We start from the raw sequence: 18,419 nt of genomic DNA, 5'->3' as shown, positions 1-18,419 counted from the left end.
CAAAACCTCTCTCTGGTAGACAGACAGGCACCTTACCAGACCTCCCTCTGGGGGACAGACTGGCACACTTACCAGACCTCCCTCTGGTGGACAGACAGGCACCTTACCAGACCTCCCTCTGGTGGAACAGACGGCACCTTACCAGACCTCCCTCTGGTGGACAGACAGTCACCTTACCAGACCTCCCTCTGGTGGACAGACAGTCACCTTACCAAACCTCCTCTGGTGGACAGATTGGCACCTTACCAGACCTCTCTCTTGTGGACAGACAGTCACCTTACCAAACCTCCCTCTGGTGGACCTTATCAAACCTCCCTCTGGTGGAAGATGGCACCTTACCAGATCTCCCTCTGGTGGACAGAATGACACCTTACCAAACCTCCCTCTGGTGGACAGATTGGCACCTTACCAGACCTCTGGGAGACAGACAGGCACCTTACCAGACCTCCCTCTGGTGGACAGACTGGCACCTACCAGATCCTCTCCCTCTGGTGGACAGACTGCACCTATCAAACCTCCCTCTGGTGGACAGACAGTCACCTTACCAGACCTCCCTTGGTGGACAGACAGTCACCTTATCAAACCTCCCTCTGGTGGACAGACAAGCACCTACCAGACCTCCTCTGGTGGACAGACAGTCACCTTACCAGAACCTCCCTCTGGTGGACAGATTGGCACTTACCAGACCTCCCTCTGGTGGCAGACAGGGCACCTTATCAAACCTCCCTCTGGTGGACAGACTGGCACCTTATCAAACCTCCCTCTGGTGGACAGCAGTCACCTTACCAGACCTCCCCCTGGTGAGAGACAGTCACCTTACCAGACCTCCCTCTGGTGGACAGACAGTCACCTTACCAAACCTCCCTCTGGGATGGCACAGACAGTCACCTAACAGACCTCCCTCTGGTGGACAGATTGGCACCTTACCAGACCTCCCTCTGGTGGACAGACAGGCACCTTATCAAACCTCCCTCTGGTGACAGACAGGACATTACCAGACCTCTCTCTTGTGGACAGACAGTCACCTTACCAAACCTCCCTCTGGTGGACCTTATCAAACCTCCCTTGGTGGACAGATGGCACCTTACCAGACCTCATCTGGTGGACAGACAGTCACCTTACCAGACCTCCCTCTGGTGGACAGACTGGCACCTTACCAGACCTCCTTCTGGTGGACAGACAGGCACCTTACCAGACCTCCCTCTGGTGGACAGACAGTCACCTTACCAGACCTCCCTCTGGTGGGACAGATGGCACCTTACCAGACCTCCCTCTGGTGGACAGACAGGCACCTTATCAAACCTCCCTCTGGTGGACAGACTGGCACCTTCTCAAACCTCCCTCTGGTGGACAGACAGTCACCTTACCAGAACTCCCTCGGTGGACAGAAGGCACCTTATCAAATCTCCCTCTGGTGGACAGACAGGGACATTACCAGACCTCTCTCTTGTGGACAGACAGTCACCTTACCAAACCTCCTCTGGTGGACCTTATCAAACCTCCCTCTGGTGGACAGATTGGCACCTTACCAGACCTCCATCTGGTGGACAGACAGTCACCTTACCAGACCTCCCTCTGGTGGACAGAACTGGCACCTTACCAGACCTCCCTCTGGTGGACAGACAGGCACTTATCAAACACTCCCTCTGGTGGACAGACTGGCACCTTATCAAACCTCCCTCTGGTGGACAGACAGTCACCTTACCAGACCTCCCTCTGGTGGACAGACAGTCACCTTACCAGACCTCCCTTGTGGACCTTATCAAACCTCCTCTGGTGGACAGATTGGCACCTTACCAGACCTCCCTCGGTGACAGACTGACACCTTACCAAACTCCCTCTGGTGGACAGATTGGCACCTTATCAGACCTCCATCTGGTGGACAGACACGTCACCTTACCAAACCTCTCTCTGGTAGACAGACAGGCACCTTACCAGACCTCCCTCTGGTGGACAGACTGGCACCTTACCAGACCTCCCTCTGGTGGACAGACAGGCACCTTACCAGACCTCCCTCTGGTGGACCGACTGGCACCTTACCAGACCTCCCTCTGGTGGACAGACAGTACACTTACCAGACCTCCCTCTGGTGGACAGACAGTCACCTTACCAAACCCCTCTGTGTGGACAGATGGCACCTACCAGACCTCTCTCTTGTGGACAGACAGTCACCTTACCAAACCTCCCTTGGGGGACCTTATCAACCTCCCTCTGGTGGACGATTGGCACCTTACCAGATCTCCCTTGGTGGACAGACTGACACCTTACCAAACCTCCCTCTGGTGGACAGATTGGCACCTTACCAGACCTCCCTCTGGTGGACAGACAGGCACCTTACCAGACCTCCCTCTGGTGGACAGACTGGCACCTTACCAGACCTCCTCTGGTGGACAGACTGGCACCTTATCAAACCTCCCTCTGGTGGACAGACAGTCACCTTACCAGACCTCCCTCTGGTGGACAGACAGTCACCTTATCAAACCTCCCTCTGGTGGACAGACAAGCACCTTACCAGACCTCCCTCTGGTGTGACAGACAGTCACCTTACCAGACCTCCCTCTGGTGCGACTATGGCACCTTACCAGACCTCCTCTGGTGGACAGACAGGCACCTTATCAAACCTCCCTCTGGTGACAGACAGGGACATTACCAGACCTCTCTCTGTGGACAGACAGTCACCTTACCAAACCTCCCTCTGGTGGACCTTATCAAACCTCCCTCTGGTGGACAGATTGGCACCTTACCAGACCTCCATCTGGTGGACAGACAGTCACCTTACCAGACCTCCCTCTGGTGGACAGACTGGCACCTACCTACCAGACCTCCTTTGGTGGACAGACAGGCACCTTACCAGACCTCCCTCTGGTGACAGACAGTCACTTACCAGACCTCCCTCTGGTGGACAGATTGGCACCTTACCAGACCTCCCTGGTGGACAGACAGGCACCTTATCAAACCTCCCTCTGGTGGACAGACTGGCACCTTCTCAAACCTCCCTCTGGTGGACAGACAGTCACCTTACCAGACCTCCCTCTGGTGGACAGACAGGCACCTTATCAAATCTCCCTCTGGTGGACAGACAGGGACATTACCAGACCTCTCTCTTGTGGACAGACAGTCACCTTACAAAACCTCCCTCTAGTGGACCTTATCAAACCTCCCTCTGGTGGACAGATTGGCACCTTACCAGACCCCCATCTGGTGGACAGACAGTCACCTTACCAGACCTCCCTCTGGTGGACAGACTGGCACCTTACCAGACCTCCCTCTTGTGGACAGACAGGCACCTTACCAGACCCCCCTCTGGTGGACACAGTCACCTTACCAGACCTCCCTCTGGTGGACAGATTGGCACCTTACCAGACCTCCCTCTGGTGGACAGACAGGCACCTTATCAAACCTCCCTCTGGTGGACAGACTGGCACCTTATCAAACCTCCCTCTGGTGGACAGACAGCATCACCTTACCAGACCTCCCTCTGGTGGACAGACAGTCACCTTAACAGACTCCCTCTGGTGGACCTTATCAAACCTCCCTCTGGTGGACAGAGGCACCTTACCAGACCTCCCTCTGGTGGACAGACTGACACCTTACCAAACCTCCCTCGGTGGACAGACTGGCACCTTACCAGACCTCCCTCTGGTGGACAGACAGTCACCTTACCAAACCTCCCTCTGGTGGACAGACAGGCACCTTATCAAACCTCCCTCTGGTGGACAGACAGGGACATTACAAGACCTCTCTCTTGTGGACAGACAGTCACTACCAAACCTCCCTCTGGTGACCTTATCAAACCTCCCTCTGGTGGACAGATTGGCACCTTACCAGAACTCCATCTGGTGGACAGACAGTCACCTTACCAGACCTCCCTCTGGTGGACAGACTGGCACCTTACCAGACCTCCCTCTGGTGGACAGACAGGCACCTTACCAGACCTCCCTCTGGTGGACAGATAGTCACCTTACCAGACCTCCCTCTGGTGGACAGATTGGCACCTTACCAGACCTCCCTCTGGTGGACAGATTGGCACCTTATCAAACCTCCCTCTGGTGGACAGACTGGCACCTTATCAAACTCCCTCTGGTGGACAGACACACCTTACCAGACCTCCCTCTGGTGGACAGACAGTCACCTTACCAGACCTCCCTCTGGGACCTTATCAAACCCCCTCTGGTGGACAGATTGGCACCTTACCAGACCTCCCTCTGGTGGACAGACTGACACCTTACCAAACCTCCCTCTGGTGGACAGATTGGCACCTTATCAGACCTCCATCTGGTGGACAGAAGTCACTTACCAACCTCTCTCTGGTAGACAGACAGGCACCTTACCAGACCTCCCTCTGGTGGACAGACTGGCACTTACCAGACCTCCCTCTGGTGGACAGACAGGCACTACCAGACCTCCCTCTGGTGGACAGATTGGCACCTTACCAGACCTCCCTCTGTGGACAGACAGGCACTTATCAAACCTCCCTCTGGTGGACAGACAGGCACCTTATCAACCTCCCTCTGGTGGACAGACTGGCACTTCTCAAACCTCCCTCTGGTGGACAGACAGTCACCTACGACCTCCCTCTGGTGGACAGACAGGCACCTATCAAATCTCCCTCTGGGGACAGACAGGGACATTACCAGACCTCTCTCTTGTGGACAGACAGTCACCTTACCAAACCTCCCTCTGGTGGACCTTATCAAACCTCCCTCTGGTGGACAGATTGGCACCTTACCAGACCTCCATCTGGTGGACAGACAGTCACCTTACCAGACCTCCCTCTGGTGGACAGACTGGCACCTTACCAGACCTCCCTCTGGTGGACAGACAGGCACCTATCAAACCTCCCTCGGTGGACAGACTGGCACCTTATCAAACCTCCCTCTGGTGGACAGACAGTACCTTACCAGACCTCCTTGGTGGACAGACAGTCACCTTACCAGACCTCCCTCTGGTGGACCTTATCAAACCTCCCTCTGGTGGAAAGATTGGCACCTTACCAGACCTCCCTCTGGTGGACAGACTGACACCTTACCAAACCTCCTCTGGTGGACAGATTGGCACCTTATCAGACCTCCATCTGGTGGACAGACAGTCACCTTACCAAACCTCTCTCTGGTAGACAGACAGGCACCTTACCAGACCTCCCTTGGTGGACAGACTGGCCCTTACCAGACCCCCTCGGTGGACAGACAGGCACCTTACCAGACCTCCCTCTGGTGGACAGACTGGCACCTTACCAGACCTCCCTCTGTGGACAGACAGTCACCTTACCAGACCTCCCTCTGGTGGACAGACAGTCACCTTACCAAACCTCCCTTGGTGGACAGATTGGCACCTTACCAGACCTTCTCTTGTGGACAGACAGTCACTTACCAAACCTCCCTCTGGTGGACCTTATCAAACCTCCCTCTGGTGGACAGATTGGCACCTTACCAGATCTCCTCTGGTGGACAGACTGACACCTTACCAAACCTCCCTTGGTGGACAGATGGCACCTTACCAGACCTCCCTCTGGTGGACAGACAGGCACCTTACCAGACCTCCTCTGGTGGACAGACTGGCCCTTACCAGACCTCCCTCTGGTGGACAGACTGCACCTTATCAAACCTCCCTCTGTGGACAGACAGTCACCTTACCAGACCTCCTCTGGTGGACAGACAGTCACCTTATCAAACCTCCCTCTGGTGGACAGACAAGCACCTTACCAGACCTCCCTCTGGTGGACAGACATACCTTACCAGACTCCCTCTGGTGGACAGATTGGCACCTTACCAGACCTCCCTCTGGTGGACAGACAGGCACCTTATCAAACCCCCTCTGGTGACAGACAGGGACATTACCAGACCTCTCTCTTGTGGACAGACAGTCACCTTACCAAACCTCCCTCTGGTGGACCTTATCAAACCTCCCTCTGGTGGACAGATTGGCACCTTACCAGACCTCCATCTGGTGGACAGACAGTCACCTTACCAGACCTCCCTCTGGTGGACAGACTGGCACCTTACCAGACCTCCTTCTGGTGGACAGACAGGCACCTTACCAGACCTCCCTCTGGTGGACAGACAGTCACCTTACCAGACTCCTCTGGTGGACAGATTGGCACCTTACCAGACCTCCCTCTGGTGGACAGACAGGCACCTTATCAAACCACCCTCTGGTGGACAGACTGGCACCTTCTCAAACCTCCCTCTGGTGGACAGACAGTCACCTTACCAGACCTCCCTCTGGTGGACAGACAGGCACCTTATCAAATCTCCCTCTGGTGGACAGACAGGGACATTACCAGACCTCTTCTTGTGGACAGACAGTCACCTTACAAAACCTCCCTCTAGTGGACCTTATCAAACCTCCCTCTGGTGGACAGATTGGCACCTTACCAGACCCCCATCTGGTGGACAGACAGTCACCTTACCAGACCTCCCTCTGGTGGACAGACTGGCACCTTACCAGACCTCCCTCTGGTGGACAGACAGGCACCTTACCAGACCTCCCTCTGGTGGACAGACAGTCACCTACACGACCTCCCTCTGGTGGACAGATTGGCACCTTACCAGACCTCCTCTGGTGGCAGACAGGCACCTTATCAAACCTCCCTCTGGTGGACAGACTGGCACCTTATCAAACCTCCCTCTGGTGGACAGACAGTCACCTTACCAGACCTCCCTCTGGTGACAGACAGTCACCTTACCAGACCTCCCTCTGGTGGACCTTATCAAACCTCCCCTGGTGGACAGATTGGCACTTACCAGACCTCCCTCTGGTGGACAGACTGACACCTTACCAAACCTCCCTCTGGTGGACAGACTGGCACCTTATCAAACCTCCCTCTGGTGGACAGACAGTCTCCTTACCAGACCTCCCTCGGTGGACAGACAGGCACCTTATCAAACCTCCCTCTGGGGGACAGACAGGGACATTACCAGACCTCTCTCTTGGGACAGACAGTCACCTTACCAAACCTCCCTCTGGTGGACCTATCAAACCTCCTCTGGTGGACAGATTGGACCTTACCAGACCTCCATCTGTGGACAGACAGTCACCTTCAGACCTCCCTCTGGTGGACAGAAGGCACCTTACCAGACCTCCCTCTGGTGGACAGACAGGCACCTACCAGACTCCCTCTGGTGGCACGATAGTACACCAGACCTCCCTTGGGGACAATTGGCACCTTACCAGACCTCCCTCTGGTGGACAGATTGGCACACTTATCAAACCTCCCTCTGGTGGACAGACTGGCACCTTACAAACCTCCCTCTGGTGGACAGACAGTCACCTTACCAGACCTCCCTCTGTGGACAGACAGTCACCTTACCAGACTCCCTCTGGTGGACCTTATCAAACCTCCCTCTGGTGGACAGATTGGCACCTACCAGACCTCCCTCTGGTGGGACAGACTGACACCTTACCAAACCTCCCTCTGGGGGACAGATTGGCACCTTATCAGACCTCCATCTGGTGGACAGACAGTCACCTTACCAAACATCTCTCTGGTAGACAGACAGGCACCTTACCAGACCTCCCTCTGGTGGACAGACTGGCACCTTACCAGACCTCCCTCTGGTGGACAGACAGGCACCTTACCAGAACTCCCTCTGGTGGACAGATTGGCACCTTACCAGACCTCCTTGGTGGACAGACAGGCCCTTATCAAACCTCCCTCTGGTGGACAGACAGTCACCTTACCAAACCTCCTCTGGTGGACAGATTGGCCACTTACCAGACCTCCCTCTGTGGACAGACAGTCACCTTACCAACCTCCCTCTGGTGGACCTTATCAAACCTCCCTCTGGTGGACAGATTGGCACCTTACCAGACCTCCCTCTGGTGGACAGACTGACACCTTACCAAACTCCCTCTGGTGACAGATTGGCACCTTACCAGACCTCCCTCTGGTGGACAGACGGCACCTTACCAGCCTCCCTCTGGTGGACAGACTGGCACCTTACCAGACCTCCCTCTGGTGGACAGACAGGCACCTTACCAGACCTCCTCTGGTGGACAGACAGGCACCTTACCAGACCTCCCTCTGGTGGACAGACTGACACCTTACCAGACCTCCCTCTGGTGGACAGACTGGCACCTTACCAGACCTCCCTCTGGTGGACAGACTGACACCTTACCAGACCTCCCTCTGGTGGACAGACTGGCACCTTACCAGACCTCCCTCTGGTGGACAGACAGTCACCTTACCAGACCTCCCTCTGGTGGACAGACAGTCACCTTACCAGACCTCCCTCTGGTGGACAGACTGACACCTTATCAAACCTCCCTCTGGTGGACAGACTGGCACCTTATCAGACCTCCATCTGGTAGACAGACTGGCACCTTACCAGATCTCCCTCTGGTGGACAGACAGGCACCTTACCAGACCTCCCTCTGGTGGACAAGAACATGTCAGAAATAGGAGGGGGATGCAACCAGCTCACTCAACACCAGGGCACTGAATGACCTCTGGACACTAGGACAAGGTGAACTGAATGACCTCTGGACACTAGGACAAGTTGAACTGAGTGACCTCTGGACACCAGGACAAGGTGAACTGAATGACCTCTGGACACCAGGACAAGGTGAACTGAATGACCTCTGGACACTAGGACAAGGTGAACTGAATGACCTCTGGACACCAGGACAAGGTGAACTGAATGACCTCTGGACCATAGGACAGGTGAACTGAATGACCTCTGGACACTAGGACAAGGTGAACTGAATGACCTCTGGACACCAGGACAAGGTGAACTGAATGACCTCTGGACACTAGGACAAGGTGAACTGAATGACCTCTGGACACTAGGACAAGGTACACTGAATGACCTCTGGACACTAGGACAAGGTGAACTGAATGACCTCTGGACACCAGGACAAGGTGAACTGAATGACCTCTGGACACTAGGACAAGGTGAACTGAATGACCTCTGGACACTAGGACAAGGTGAACTGAATGACCTCTGGACACCAGGACAAGGTGAACTGAATGACCTCTGGACACTAGGACAAGGTGAACTGAATGACCTCTGGACACCAGGACAAGGTGAACTGAATGACCTCTGGACACTAGGACAAGGTGAACTGAATGACCTCTGGACACTAGGACAAGGTACACTGAATGACCTCTGGACACTAGGACAAGGTGAACTGAATGACCTCTGGACACCAGGACAAGGTGAACTGAATGACCTCTGGACACTAGGACAAGGTGAACTGAATGACCTCTGGACACCAGGACAAGGTGAACTGAATGACCTCTGGACACTAGGACAAGGTGAACTGAATGACCTCTGGACACTAGGACAAGGTACACTGAATGACCTCTGGACACCAGGTCAAGGTGCACACTATGTTGACAGCAGTGCAGTAGACCATGATACGATCACAGGAGATAAAACACAGACACACACACTTCCAAACCAACATCAGTGTGTGTTCTATTCATTATTAAGTGTGTAGCTCTTCATTTAGACCATCTGTCCTCATTATAGAGATTCACTGCTGACTGATATAACCTAAATATACTGATATAAGCTTACTCTAAAGATGAGCTGCATTTCTCTGGTCCACCAAGTAATATACAGCTCCTTCAGAAAGTAGTCGGACCCCTTGACTTATTCCACATTTTGTTGTGTTACAATCTGAATTCAAAATGGGTTACATTGTCCCCCCCCCCCCCCCCCCCCCTCTCACCCATTTCCACATAATACCCCCTAATGACAAAGTGAAAACATGTTTTTAGAAATGTTGACAAAATGTATTGAAAATTGAAATAAAGAAATATCTCATTTATATACAGTAAGTATTCATACCCCTGAGTCAATACATGTTAGAATCACCTTTGGCAGCGATTACAGCTCTGAGTCCTTCTGGGTACATCTCTCTAAGAGCTTTTCACACCTGGATTGTACAATATTTGGACATTTTAATTTTAATTTTATTATTCAAGCTGTCAAATTGGTTGTTGATCATTGCTAGACAGCCATTTTCAAGTCTTTCCATAGATTTTAAAGCCAATTAAAGTCAAAACTGTAACTAAAGCCACTCAGGAACATTCAATGTCATCTTGGTAGGCAACTCCAGTGTATATTTCGCCTTGTGTTTTAGGTTAGTGTACTACTGAAAGGTGAATTAATCTCCCAGTGTCTGGTGGAAAACAGACTGAACCAGGTTTTCCTCTGGGATTTTGCCTGTTCTTATAGCTGTATTCCGTTTCTTATTATCCCCTCAAAAAACTCCCTAGTCCTTGCCGATGACAAGCATACCCATAACATGATGCAGCCACCACCATGCTTGAAAATATGAAGTGCTACTCAGTGATGTATTTGTATTTATTATGGATCCCTGTTAGCAGCAGCTACTCTTCCTGGGCTTCAGCAAAATTAAGGCAGTTATACATTTTAAAAACATTACATTTATAACATATTTCACAACATATTAAGTGTGTGCCCTCAGGCCTCTACTCTACCACCACATATCTATAACACTAAATCCATGTGTACATGTGTGTATAGTGCGTATGTTATGTGTTTGTATGCATGTGTCTGTGCCAATGTTTGTGTTGCTTCACAGTCCCCGCTGTTCCATAAGGTGTATTTTTATCTGTTTTTTAAATCTAATTTTACTGCTGCATCAGTTACTTGATGTGGAATAGAGTTCCATGTAGTCATGGCTCTATGTAGTACTGTGAGCCTCCCATAGTCTGTTCTGGACTTGGGGACTGTGAAGAGACCTCTGGTGGCATGTCTTGTGGGGTATGGATGGGTGTCTGAGCTGTGTGCCGGTAGTTCAGACAGACAGCTCAGTGAAGCACAAGCATTTCGCTACACCCGCAATAACATCTGCTAACCACGTGTATGTGACCAATACAATTTGATTTGATTCAACATGTCAATACCTCTCATAAATACAAGTAGTGCTGAAGTCAATCTCTCCTCCACTTTGAGCCAGGAGAGATTGACATGCAAAAAATGGAAACTACATTCATCAAGTACATTTTGATTTCAAAACGATATGTCCTACAAACACATGCTTAGTATTGCTAGAAAGGTAAGAACCGTGGGATTCTGATACAGGTGCACAGCAACAATGTGACTATTACAGAGCAAGAGCGCTTGCAGGCAAGAAAAGCAAAACCAAATATATGTATTTTAGTTTTTTGGGGGGTGAGGGGGAGATAATTTGGTTCCCAAATTGTCCCCATCCTAATTGTGCCGATGTTGGGGAAAAACATATTTCAAAGTCTAGGTTTGAAATAAAATATGTCATCAATTACCATTACAAAGGGATAAAATAAAATCGAAAATAAAATAAAATAGTAATATCTTGTACCTAACGGTGGCGCTCAAAACAATGCACACATTGCCATGGGAACATGGCCATTTTAAAAGCGCAGGTCATGTGCAACGTGCCATGCCTTAATTTTTCGTCTTAAAGGAATGAGTTACATACATATGAGGAGAAAGTTGAAGTCATAACCTTTCCACTGATGTAAATCAGATATCCTGTCTGATTCCCAGTTCATCCACTAGAAGATCACATGACATGACTTGGCCACTTTGTCACTGTGGGAAAATGGCTGAACGAATTTTCAAAACTGACATCTTAAAATGACCCAAGCGAGTTATCAAGTTTTTTTTTTCTTTTTAAATAACAAACTGACAGGGGAGGAAACGTACAACTTATTCTACCATTCATTTTCCCCCATTGGTAACGAGTGAGATCAACAGCATATTTGGAGGACGTATTCAAGGTGGATGCATTGCATTACGATGACCACCAGGGGGTGACCTTTTCATGCATACAATAATTTAGCACTTTTGGGCAGGAGTTCCTCATCTTTTTTGACACATGACCCCATTTTTTTACCCCATCTGAAAATTCTCGCGACCTCAACCATGTGTGAAAAAAAATGATGTAATTAACAGCCAATGTTTACTTTTTATTAAAACATTAAAAAAAAAAAAAAAAAAAAAAAATCGGACTATTGCAGTCAATTGAAAAACATTCTAACAGTATTTCTGATTGTCTTCACAACTCATCATCACATACTTTTTAATGTGGGGCTATACATAATAATAATAATATATCAATTGCAAATTAGTCGGACAATTTCATATAGAGACCGTTGCCCTAGAGCACACAAAAAACTATACATACCTTGGCCTTAACATCAGCTCCACAGGTAACTTCCACAAAGCTGTGAACGATCTGAGAGACAAGGCAAGAAGGGCCTTCTATGCCATCAAAAGGAACATAAATTTCAACATACCAATTAGGATCTGGCTAAAAATACTTGAATCAGTTATAGAACCCATTGCCCTTTATGGTTGTGAGGTCTGGTCCGCTCACCAACCAAGAATTCACAAAATGGGACAAACACCAAATTGAGACTCTGCATGCAGAATTCTTCACAAATATCCTCAATGTACAACATAAAACACCAAATAATGCATGCAGAACAGAATTAGGTCGATTCCCGCTAATTATCAAAATCCAGAAAAGAGCCGTTAAATTCTACAACCACCTAAAAGGAAGCGATTCCCAAACCTTCCATAACAAAGCCATCACCTACAGAGAGATGAACCTGGAGAAGAGTCCCCTAAGCAAGCTGGTCCTGGGGCTCTGTTCACAAATACAAACACACCCCACAGAGCCCCAGGGCAGCAACACAATTAGACCCAACCAAATCATGAGAAAACAAAAGATAATGACTTGACACATTGGAAAGAATTTACCAAAAAACAGAGCAAACTAGAATGTTATTTGGCCCTAAACAGAGACTACACAGTGGCAAATACCTGACCACTGTGACTGACCCAAACTTAAGGAAATCTTTGACTATGTACAGACTCAGTGAGCATAGCCTTGCTATTGAGACAGTCCGCCGAAGGCAGACATGGCTCTCAAGAGAAGACAGGCTATGTGCACACTGCCCACAAAATGAGGTGGAAACTGAGCTGCACTTCCTAACCTCCTTCCAAATGTATGACCATATTAGAGACACATATTTCCCTCAAAGTACACAGACCCACAGACTTTGAAAACAAATCCAATTTTGATAAACTCCCATATCTATTGGGTGAAATACCACAGTGTTTCATCACAGCAGCAAGATGTGTGACCTGTTGCCACAAGAAAAGGGCAACCAGTGAAGAACAAACACCATTGTAAATACAACCTATATTTATGATTATTTATTTTCCCTTTTGTACTTTAACTATTTGCACATCATTACAACACTGTATATATACATAATATGACATTTGAAATGTCTTTATTCTTTGAAAATGTTGTGTTTGTAATGATTACTGTTAATTTTGTATTGTTTATTTCTCTTTTGTTTATTATCTACTTCACTTGCTTTGGCAATGTTAACATATGTGTCCGTGCCAATAAAGCCCTTCAATTGAATTGAATTGATTCTGCGCGTCGGACAGTGTGCACCTCATCTCTGCTCTCACGTTCAACCAGGATCAATATTTGATTTCAATGCAGACGAGAGCACTGAATCGAGCTTCACACAGATTTGAGCTGGAGAAAGACACCATGAGTTTTTTGGTGCTTTCAAGACAACTGGGAACTCTGAAAAATACGATGTCAAATCGTGACATCAGTGATCTTCAGAGTTCCCGAGTTGGAATTCCGAGTTGGATCACCGTTAACAAATAATTTTCTACGTTTTCTGAGTTCCCTGTTGTCTAGAACGCACTGATGTCGGAAGTCGCAGATTTCCGTGTTCCCAGTTCCGTGTTCTCAGTGGTTTAAAATGCGGTATTAAAGCTCAGAGGGAGACGGCAGGGTATTCCCTTTGAGTCAGGAACCAAAACTCCGCGTAGTGATCCGTGAACGCATTCGGTCACATTACAACTCGATCAGCTGTTCGATTTCACATACCCGCATGTCAACTAGGCCAGGATCACAGTCAGTGGATGTGGTTTGAAGTAGTTTACAATCGAAGTTACCTGCTGTAGTATATCTCCGAGTCCTGCGCTCAGTTCTTTTGCCGCCAGTTGCTCTCGGTGTATCCATTATAGCACAGACGGTGTATCATACAATGCGTTCACATGGCAGAGGGAGACACATTAATAACTAGAGTGTAGAGGCCTGCTCGCCGTTCCACCATAGATGTGCCCCCGTCCCCGTCTGTGCAAAAGCCCACCATTCGATCCCATAGAATCTGTTTTACGTCACAACGAAACATCCCCTGTGAGGCGGCATTCTTATGACATCACTAGCAGGAAGTTTTGAGCTCAATTTCCAGAAAGACAAGTTCTGTAGCTTTTGAATGATACAGTATGTCACTTTCTATTTTCTGAGCCAAATTGATGAAGTGGGGAACACTTTTAAGTTCAGAGTTTAACAGTTATTTATTTATTAATATTTTGAATACGTTCCTAATATTGAGTTGCCTCAGAACAGCCTCATTTTGTCGAGGCATGGAATTTACAAGGTGACAAAAGCTTTCCACAGGGATGCTGATCCATGTGGACTCCAATGCTTCCCACAGTTGTGTCCAGTTGGCTGGATGTCCTTTGGGCGCTGGACCATTATTGATACACACAGGAAACTGTTGAGCGTGAAAAACCCAGCAGCGTTGCAGTTCTTGACACAAACCGGTGCGCCTGGCACCTACTACCATACCCTGTTCAAAGCACTTCAATATTTTGACTTGCCCGTCGATGTACAATTAGTGTCACGCCCTGACGGTAGAGAGCTTTTTATGTCTCTATTTTGGTTTGGTCGGAGTGTGATTTGGGTGGGCATTCTATGTTCTTTTTTCTATGTTTTGTATTTCTTTGTTTTGGCCGGGTGTGGTTCTCAATCAGGGACAGCTGTCTATCGTTGTCTCTGATTGGGAATCATACTTAGGTATCTTTTTTCCACCGAAAAAATCGGGGTCCCTGATTCACCGGTTTGTCTGGGTGGGGTCCTCTGGCCTTAATCTAAAAGCAAACCAAGTTTTGCTTTTAGAAACCTTGGTTTAACAAACAAACCCAGTAAATAGCTAACAACACTCGCTAACACAGACATAACACCAATTTAGCCCATTTCTACAGGCTACAATTGGTCTTCTAGGAGCTAAATCTCACCTCCCTCTCACAGGCATTTAACCATTCAGTAGTTGTATCAAAACAGTAGCACATTATAGGCCTATAAACAGTGTTCTCCCTCCCTGCATGAACCCTACTTCTTGTTGTTGTACCATACTCAACAGATCTGTTATGAGCATGGACCACCTGATAGATCGGACCACAGTAAAGAAATATCTATCTCCATCTCTATCAGCAGTCTATTCCTTTTACCAACAATAAGCCTTTTTGAAACGGGAGGAGGGGAAAGGTCAACTGATTATGTCCCCTCAAAGGACCAGTGATTTCCACTTACAAAAACGTCAATTATCAATCACCAATCATCAATCACCAATCACCAATCATCAATCACCAGTCACCAATCACCAATCATCAATCACCAATCACCAATCAGTGATCATCAATCACCAATCACCAATAATGAATCACCAATCAGCGATCATCAATCACCAATCACCAATCATCAATCATCAATCACCAATCACCAATCATCAATCACCAATAATCAATCACCAATCAGCGATCATCAATTACCAATCATCAATCACCAATCATCAATCACCAATCATCAATTACCAATCATCAATCACCAATCACCAATAATGAATCACCAATCAGCGATCATCAATTACCAATCATCAATCACCAATCATCAATTACCAATCATCAATCACCAATCACCAATAATCAATCACTAATCATCAATCGCCAATCACCAATCATCAATCGCCAATCACCAATCATCAATCACCAATCAGCGATCATCAATCACCAATCACAAATCACCAATCATCAACCACCAATCATCAATCACCAATAATGAATTACCAATCAGCAATCATCAATCACCAATCACCAATCACAAATCACCAATCATCAATCACCAATCATTACCCACCAATCATCAATCATCAATCATCGATCACCAATCACCAATCACCAATCATCAATCACCAATCATCAATCACCAATCACCAATCAGCGATCATCAATCACCAATCATCAATCACCAATAATCAATCACCAATCAGCGATCATCAATTACCAATCATCAATCACCAATCATCAATCACCAATCATCAATCACTAATCATCAATCGCCAATCACCAATCATCAATCGCCAATCACCAATCATCAATCACCAATCAGCGATCATCAATCACCAATCACCAATAATCAATCACCAATCATCAATCATCAATCACCAATCACCAGTCACCAATCACCAATCATCAATCACCAATCACCAGTCACCAATCACCAATCATCAATCATCAATCGCCAATCACCAATCATCAATCACCAATCATCAATCACAAATCACCAATAATCAATCACCAATCATCAATCATCAATCACCAATCACCAATAATCAATCACCAATCATCAATCATCAATCACCAATCACCAATCATCAATCACCAATCATCAATCTGATATTTGAACTAATCTGTATCTTATTATAGACTATTACTCAGCAAAGTCACAGAAAGACAGACAGACAGACAGACAGACAGACAGACAGACAGACAGACAGACAGACAGACAGACAGACAGACAGACAGACAGACAGACACAGCGATAGGTACTCGACCTTAGTTTACACTCTCGGTCCCCTTTTCAGAAGAAACAATTCAATTCAATTCAATTCAATTTGCTTTATTGGCATGACGTAACAGTGTACATATTGCCAAAGCTTATTTACAATATAAAAATGAGAATCAATATTGTCAACGGGACAACAGTAACAACAATAACCAAGTGTCAAAATAACCATACATTGAACAATAACAATAAACATACAGTAGAAGACATGTGCAGGTTGATTGGAAACATCTATTCTTCAGTTGTGCCTTAGATAGGATGGCATCTTACACTACATGGCCAGAAGTATGTGGACACCCCTTAAAATTAGTGGATTTGGCTATTTCAGCCACACCAATTGCTGACAGGTGTATAAAATCGAGCACACAATCGAGCCCCCCTCTCTCTACCAGACCACGCCCCCCTCTCTCTACCAGACCACGCCCCCTCTCTCTACCAGACCATGCCCCCTCTCTCTACCATACCACGCCCCCCTCTCTCTACCAGACCACGACCCCTCTCTCTACCAGACCACGCCCCCTCTCTCTACCAGACCACGCCCCCTCTCTCTACCAGACCACGCCCCCTCTCTCTACCAGACCACGCCCCCTCTCTCTACCAGACCACGCCCCCTCTCTCTACCAGACCACGACCCCTCTCTCTACCAGACCACGCCCCCTCTCTCTACCAGACCACACCCCCTCTCTCTACCAGACCACGCCCCCTCTCTCTACCAGACCACACCCCCTCTCTCTACCAGACCACGCCCCATTTCTCTACCAGACCACGCCCCTCTCTCTACCAGACCACGCCACCTCTCTCTACCTGACCACGCCCCCTCTCTCTACCAGACCACACCCCCTCTCTCTACCAGACCACGCCCCCTCTCGTTACCAGGCCACACCCCCTCTCTCTACCAGACCACACCCATTTATCTAACAGACCACACCCCCTCTCTCTACCAGACCAATGAGAAGGAGTGATATTTGATAGCCAATCTCCTTCTTTATTAATTGGACAACTATTGGACGTATTTATAACATTCATCCCAATGGCGGCCCAGGCTCTGTCTTTACAGAACAGAAGAACCAAAACAGATCTAGATGGAAGGTAAAGGGTGGAAGAGGCAGGAAGAGGCAGGATGAGGCAGGATGAGGCAGGACCATCACAGAGTCTACAGACTCCAAAGCTAGAAAAAGGGGTCCCAAAAGGGTTCTTCAACTGTCCCAATAGGAGAACCCTTTTTGGTTCCAGGTAGAACCCTAAAGGGGTAGAACCCTTTTTGGTTCCAGGTACAACCATTTTTGGTTCCAGGTAGAACCCTTTGTGGAAAGGGTTTTACATGGAACCCAAAAGGGTTCTTCAAAGGATTCTCCTATGGGGACAGCCGAAGAACCCCACACATTCTCCAATATCACTGTACCAGTGTACATCATTGGGACCCTGTGTTTAGGGCAATCACGTGACATTACATTTTAACCTTTATTTAAAGCTTTTTCATCAAACTGTCCAATTGCTTTAAAATGTTTGGTGTAATTCTCATTTCATGGCAACCTCATTATACTGTTATATTTGTATCATTTTTATCAGAGTGGGTATGATAGTACCTCGTTGTACCACATGTGGGCGACAAAGACAACCATTTGCTAAATGAACGCGGATGATGACGCAGTGGGGAGCCAGCAAGCCTGTTGCTGCTGGAGCGATCAGGAGAATGTTCTGCAGGGCTGCGAGAGACAAGTAGCGGTCCGCGTCTCTTC

The sequence above is a fragment of the Salvelinus namaycush genome, chromosome 19 (assembly GCF_016432855.1).
Source record: "Salvelinus namaycush isolate Seneca chromosome 19, SaNama_1.0, whole genome shotgun sequence".
NCBI lineage: Eukaryota > Metazoa > Chordata > Actinopteri > Salmoniformes > Salmonidae > Salvelinus > Salvelinus namaycush.
This window is presented reverse-complemented; position numbering follows the sequence as displayed.